This window comes from Oryctolagus cuniculus, chromosome 13, assembly GCF_964237555.1.
Source record: "Oryctolagus cuniculus chromosome 13, mOryCun1.1, whole genome shotgun sequence".
In the NCBI taxonomy this organism is placed as follows: Eukaryota; Metazoa; Chordata; class Mammalia; order Lagomorpha; family Leporidae; genus Oryctolagus; species Oryctolagus cuniculus.
In genome coordinates this window covers 75,045,724-75,053,183 of record NC_091444.1, presented here as the reverse complement: position 1 = coordinate 75,053,183, position 7,460 = coordinate 75,045,724, and the positions used below count along the sequence as shown (strand labels likewise).

The 7,460-nt window shown below is 44.3% G+C and overlaps 1 long non-coding RNA gene across 1 annotated transcript in view; it reads left to right on the top strand.

Moving 5' to 3' along the window:
* The first annotated feature begins 1,366 nt into the window (after nt 1-1,366).
* Nucleotides 1,367-7,460, top strand: part of LOC127483586 (uncharacterized) — a 49,270-nt gene continuing 43,176 nt past the window's right edge. The window contains exon 1 of the long non-coding RNA XR_007910014.2: nt 1,367-1,530. This is a non-coding gene — a long non-coding RNA (uncharacterized lncRNA). The remainder of the gene's footprint in view (nt 1,531-7,460) is intronic.

Below are 7,460 nucleotides of genomic sequence, written 5' to 3'. Positions count from 1 at the left end.
GCCCCAGTAGTACTTTATTTAATGCAAGGACCTTAAAGTTCTTGTTTAATCATATTGAGTAGCTAAATCCCTTGGGGAAGGGAAGGTATGTCAAAATGTGGAAAATGGAATTAAAAGATAAGTTTATTGCAAAAATTTTTGAAAATCCAGACATACTCAAAAGTTCATGGAAAATATAAATGAAGAAAAAATGATGTATGGATTTCTGCACCCTTTAGTTGACTTTCATAAAACTATCCAAAATGCTAAGGTAATCCCAATCCTATCCATCATTCTTCTTTTGCCAGAAATTAAGAAATATTCCTTGGGGCCTGTGTTGTGGCATGGTGGCTTGAGATGCTGCCTGCGAGTTTGGCATCCCATATGGTTGCCATTTCAAGTCCCGACTGCTCCACTTTGATCCAGCTCCCTGTTAATGCACCTTCAAAAGCAGTGGAAGATGGTCCAAGAATTTAGGCCCCTGTACTGCATGGGAGAGCTAGGTGGAGTATTGGGTTCTGGTATTCAGTCTGGCCCAGCTTTGGCTGCTATTAGGCATTTGTGTAGGGCTGGGGAAGACGGATGGTTTTGAAATCAGTGGGTGGAACATCTCTGTTGTTCTCTATCATTTTGCCTCCCCACCTTGCAAATAAAACTGAAAATAAATAGAACTTTTTTTTTTTTTTTTTTTTTTTTTTTTTTTTTTTTTACAGGCAGAGTAGATAGTGAGAGAGAGAGAGAGACAGAGAGAAAGGTCTTCCTTTTTGCTGTTGGTTCACCCTCCAATGGCCGCTGTGGCTGGTGTGCTGCGGCCAGCACATCGCGCTGATCCGATGGCAGGAGCCAGGTGCTTCTCCTGGTCTCCCATGGGGTGCAGGGCCCAAGCACTTGGGCCATCCTCCACTGCACTCCTGGGCCACAGCAGAGAGCTGGCCTGGAAGAGGGGCAACTGGGTGCCCTGACCGGGACTAGAACCCGGTGTGCCGGCGCCGCAAGGTGGAGGATTAGCCTATTGAGCTGCGGCACCGGCTAGATAGAACGTTTTAAAAGCGGAGAAGCAGCCCCCTTAATGTAGTCTCTCATTGGATTTAGACAGCTCCATAATGTTTAAAGTGAAACTAAGTGTGGTAATGGAGATGGGAATGGGAATACGAAGCTTGGTGGTGACTACCTGAGAATGTACCGTGGAATGCCAGGTGTGGAATAACCAGAGGGTGATGACAGTATTGAGACCATCACACAAATAATTACTCTGTGAAGACAGGGAGTGGAATTTCTTGCCATTTTATCATAAGACTATAGGGAGGGGCTGGTGCTGTGGGGTAGCAGATAAGGCTATCACCTTCAGTGCCGGCATCCCATATGGGCACCAGTTTGAGTCCCGGCTGCTCCACTTCCTATCCAGCTCTCTGCTATGGCCTGGGAAAGCAGTAGAAGATGGCCCAAGTCCTTGGGCCCCTGCACCCACATGGGAGACCTGGAAGAGGCTCCTGGTTCCTACCTTCCAACCGGCACAGTTCCAGCTGTTGCAGCCAACTGGGGAGTGAACCAGTAGGTGGAAGACCTCTCTCTTTCTCTCATTCTCTCTCTCTCTCTCTCTCTCTCTGTGTGTGTGTGTGTAAACTCTGACTTTCAAATAAATAAAATCTTAAAAAAAAACCAAGACTATAGGGTTAAAACCCTACTTACTGAGCAGAGTCTCAGGCAGTTGATCTAGAGACAATGGTGGCGTGGTGGTGTGAGCAGTGGGGCGCACAGAGGGCTGAAGTAACAGCTGCAAGAAGCATCTAGAAAAAGAAGACCTGCCAGGAGCATATCATTCCACAGGTGTCCTTTTGCTTTTCTGGAAAGCAGAAGGGTTTGATGAAAAGGGTGGTTCTGTCCAACTCGGAAATGTTCTTAAACAAAAAGCAAAACTCCGAGAGGGACCCTCACGAAGGTGATGGAAGGGGATGACGGCCCTATTGCAGCCAGGCAGAGAGACAGGACTCTCTTGCAACCCAGGACTTGATACTTAGGCCTCCAATTTTCATGTAATTTCATGCAGTTTTCAAGGCATAAATCAGAAATAGTAAAGAATGTGATAAAAAATAAATGGAACTAAAAGCACATAGCAATTGTCACGTATCTTACACTTTGAACATGTCAGCTCACTCAGTCTTTATAAGAGCTTTATACAGCACACTCTGTAATTGTCTCACGTTCCAATGAGGGGACTAAGGCTTAGAGAGCTCCAGCTTCCCACACTGGCTAAGGGAGAGCATGGACTGGACTCCCAGTCCATTCGGTTCTGATTTATAAAATGCTTTGTTTATTTATTTGAAAGGCAGAGTGACAGGGAAGGAAACACACACACACACACACACACACCAATATCTTTCATTTGCTGGCTCACTCCTCAAATTCCTGCAGCAGCCAGGGCTGGGCCAGGTCAAAGCCAGGAGCCAGGAACTCCATCTGGGTCTCTGATGTGGGTAGCAGGGACTCAAGTTCTTGGATTATCTTCTGCTGCCTCCCAGGGTGTGCATCAGCAGGAAACTGCATCAGAGGCAGAGCCAGCACTCTGATATGGGATGTGGCCATCCAGAGCTGTTGTTTAACCTGCTGGGCCACCTGTCTGCCCCTGATTTTTTAATTCACTTGCAAAGCTTGTGGGTACAAGTGGAATCAGACAACCCATATCAATAGCATTGTATCTGGTACTTGGTAAATGCTTGGCGACTGTTATTTATAGTTTGTATTAACAATCTCTTACTGGAGCTTGTGTGTGTTGAGTCTCCTGCATTTTTTGAAGCCAGAATATCACAGGGGCAGAGGACCCAGCGTTCTGTTTAGGAAGAGCCACACTGGGCTTGCACCTGACTGTCTGTGCTACTTTATGCTTCTCTCATAATTCTGCTATCTAGTCATGCTAGAATTTCCACACAGCCACAGGCTTGTTTAACCACCCCCAACTCACAAGCTGTCTTGACTCAGCAACGTGGGAAGGAAGCAGGCGATCCTTCCTTGTGCTAACATTTCTAATTTCTCCATGAAAATTTCCTCTGGCTGCTTCTCTCTCTTTTGAGAATTACAGCTTTTTAAAAAATTAATTTAAGGGATAAAAATGTCATGTATTTCATGTATACAGTTTTAGGAACATGGTGAGACTGCCCGCCTTACCTTCCCTCCCCCACCTTGCTCCCATCCTTCTTACTCCTCCTTCTCTTAATTTTTGCAATAATCTACTTCAGTTTATAAGATTAATCCTACACTGAATAGAGTTCAACAAATAGTATGAAGAAAAAAACACTGTTCCTCAACAGTTGAGACAAGGGCTGTAAACAATCACAGAATCTCAAAGTGTCAATTTCACCCCTATACATTACATTTTTGGTACTTGATTAGTTATCACAGATCAGGGAGAACATATGGTATTTGTCTTTTGGGACTGGGTTATTTCAATAAGTATAATAGGTTTCCAGTTTCATCGATTTTGTTGCAAAAGACAGGATTTCTTTCTTATTTAAGGCTGAGTAGTATCCCATAGTGTATATCTGCCATAATTTCTTTATCCAGTTATCAGTTGATGGACCTCTGGGTGTTCCCTATTTTAGATACTGTGAATTGTGCTGCAGTGAACACAGGGGTACAGATCACTCTTTCATATGCTGATTTCCTTTTCTTTGGGTAAATACCTGGGAGTAGGATTGCTGGGTCATATGGTAGATCTATTTTCAGCTTTCTGAGGTATCTCCACACTGTCTTCCACAATGGCTGTCCTAGTTTACATTCCCACGAACAGTGTGGATCAGGGTGCCTTTTCCCCACATCCTCATCTGGCTTCTCCTTGGATGGCTTGGTTGCTGCAGGTGACATGAGCAATATTTGCCACCAAAGCACCTGTGTTCTTCATGCCCAACGGCAGACTATTTCAAATGATATAAACAATGTAATCCTAAATTACTCATTTTGGAAATGCGTATGCAAACAAACACAGATTTTAGGCCTCATTTGGGAGACAAGAACATTGAGATTCATGTTCCCTTTGATTTTATCAGTAATTTATCAGATTGAGAAAATTAGTGGGACTTATTTAGCTGTGTGGATGAGGAAAGCTGGAGCTGGCAGTTCTTTATCCCAGCCTGTGCTGAATGAATCATTTCACATTTATCTGTTTTAGTTTTCATATCTGTAATGCTGGTCTGCCTTAGGACATGGTTCGCAAGGCTTACTTTTGAGTACTTTCTGGGTACAATGCAAAAGAAAACTGGCTTAGGAGGAAGCGAAAGGTGCTCCACTCAACTTTTTAGTTTTTTTTTTTTAAAGATTTATTTATTTATTTGAAAGTCAGAGTTACACAGAGAGAGAGGAGAGAGAGAGAGAGAGAAGTCTTCTATCCGATGGTTCACTCCCCAAATGGCCACAACGGCTGGAGCTGCGCCTATCTGAAGCCAGGAGCCAGGAGCTTCTTCCAGGTCTCCCATGTGAGTGCAGGGGCCCAAGGACTTGGGCCATCTTCCACTGCTTTCCCAGGCCACAGCACAGAGCTGGATGGGAAGTAGAACAGCCAGGTCTCGAACCGGTGCCCATATGGGATGCCAGCACTTCAGGCCAGGGCATTAACCCACTGCACCACAGCCCCAGCCCCTCAACTTTTTAGGTTTTAAAGACTTATTTGTTGATTTGGTTTAAATGCAGAGTGACAGAGAGAGAAGCAGGGGCAGGGGAGAGACAGAGTGAGATAGATATCGAGAGGTCTTCGATCTACTGGCAACAGCCAGGGCTGGGTCAGGCCAAAGCCATGAGCCTGGAACTCCATCTGGGTCTCCCACAGGGGTAGCAGGGGCCCATGCACTTGGGCCGCTTCTACTCCCTTCCTAGGGCCATTAGCAAGAAGCTGAATCAGAAATGAATGAGTTAGGACTGAAACCAGCACTCTGACATGGTATGCTGGTATCACAAGCCACAGTGTCACTTGCTGCAAAGCAGCATTTTGGTCCCTTCATGGTTCCACTTTTGCACTAGTCTTGCTTGAGGTCCTCAGTGACCTGGTAGCACCGATGCTGCAGCTTTCTAGTTCATGGGGGCTTGATAAGGAAACACGAGGAGAAAATGGGTAAATTCATTGAATGGGATTTTTTGTGGCTATGGTATGTTATTTAGAAATGCCCATTCCCCAACACTCACATTACGGGAAGCAGGACAGGAAAGAAAGACTAACCTGTTGGCCGGTAGTTCTTGTAGATTCTCATTATTTCAATCAATGTATTTGAATATTCCAAGCAGTTCACTTGCACCAACACTGTTTCTGGAGCTGTTCTCTGTGGACTGTGCACTAACTACAAGACAGCGTGTTTCAGCTGTGGCTGCAAGAAGATTTCTTCAAAATCAAAGGGGCTCCTAAGGCAGTGTTATCTCAGTGTGAAGGTGTGAGCAGAATTTGTATCTGTGGGGGCTATTTTTCAATGACAGAGATGTATTTATTTAAGTGAAGGGTTTTATAATTGAAAAGTTATGCTTATTTAACTGTCAAGCAAGCTGTTATTTGATGTGTGGATATATAATGATGCATGTTTAAAATCCCTTCCATGGCTCCAAAATTCATGTTTCAGATTGCCATTGGGAAACTGGCTGATCATTATATGGAGTCTTAGCTCCTTTGAGAGGAAGAGATGACAAAAGGAAAGAATGCTAAGAAAATAATTGGTGTGATAGAGTGATGCTATTTTCCCAAGCATGGTATGGGTACTTTACTTCTTTATGTTGGAAAGTCTCAATTTGGGCTGTGATTTTAAGGAGATATGCCATCCATCCTATGGGGGTTAGTTCATTGTGGGTAGTGGTCCATTCTGCCATGGCGTCATCGAAAAAGCAGTGGCAGAAGACACCTCACATGCATACATGAAGAAACCTTTCTTGGGATACTCACCATTTACCTTGATTATTTGGAACTGGGTTTTCAATAAAACAGTCTCCTGTGAGCCTATTAGCCACTGGAAAAAGTGATTGCAGCAGAGGAAAAAGAATTAAAAACAAAAAAGATGTACTTTAGAAATACAGGTCCTGTGTTTTGAGCTGAGCTTCTGTATTCTCTATTTTGAATCGAACATTGCAACACTTAATGTAGTGTAGCTTTTTTTTTTTTTTTTTTTTTTTTTGATGCACCCAAGGGCCCAAGAGTGACAGGGAGTGAGGCCATTGAAGATTGCAGTGGAAACGCCTCTCCATGGCACTGGTTGGAGCAGACCATAAAAGAAGGGAAAAGTTAATTGTGCTCATTGCAGAGGTTGTGCTGTGTCAGCATAAGCATTGTCTATTTTAATGCAGGTCTTGGCCAGGGTCCTGTGAGCCATTAATTAATATTATGCATTAGCTGTCAGCAGGTAAACAGGGGTGCTAGATTTTACCATTCCTCTGTGAAGCTAAACTGTGGATTTAAAATTGTGTTCCTAATGGAGATCATGATGGTGTGTCTTGCCTTTGGGAGCACGTAGCCTTCTAGGTCACACTGATGTCTAGGTAGTTTCTCCAACTGTAAATGAATGAATTGAATTGAACTCAATTGAATTGAAGTAAAATGAATTGCTTCTCAAGAAGAGTCCTGGATTCTCTTTTCTTCTTTAACTGTCCACTCCGCTTGCTGGATGTTTTATTGAGGTTCTTCATGGTGCATGCCCTTAGTTTCTGGTGCTAAACTTGCTCTCCACTACTTTGGAGGGATGATTTATGGCTGGTTTGGATCATCTGTGCCAAGGGATTGGGAAACAAGTAGTTTCTTTTCATGAAATCCACAACCAATGCTTGAAATGATCCTGTTGTAGACAATGTGGAAAGACTGTATGATTTCTTTTCCTAGGGACTTTCGGAGTGCAAGTACAAAAGTTACTCTCCAATCTGAACCCACAGCCTCCATCCCCTCCGAGATCTTTTAAACTGCTCAGTGCAGAAATGGAGGTAATTTGAGAGTTGGGGGGGAAGAAGGGCCCCCCTCATTAAAGTTCACCGCTGAACTCTATTGTTTCTCCCAGCTCTCCCATTTATGGGGCTGACATCACCCAGAGATGAGAGAGAAGTTTTTGTGGCACTGTTTCAAAAGCCAAACCCCTCTTAGTTAGTCACGAAGTTAATAACAACACCAGAACTGTTAAAGGTGTACCAAGCTCGCTAGAACCGGCATTACAACAGAGCAACTTCTTGCTGTGCCCGGAGGGGAGAAAGCTGACAAACCAGGGCATCCAGCTGGACCACAAGTGGCTGGGAGTGACACGGAGGCGGCTTCATGGAGACCTAGACCCGAGGTGCTCAGTGGAGGATGGCAGCAGGGGGGATGTTCTCATCCCTGCCCATCAGAGCTTGGGTCCGTGTCAGGGTGGGGCATTCCTCTTATGCCTGGCTTTGGACCAGGCACAGTTTCCTTTGAATTTTCTTCCTTTGCACCTGTGCTAATGGAAGAGCTTCTGCTTAGAGTCAAGCTGGATGTTGAACAATAAAAAATTCAA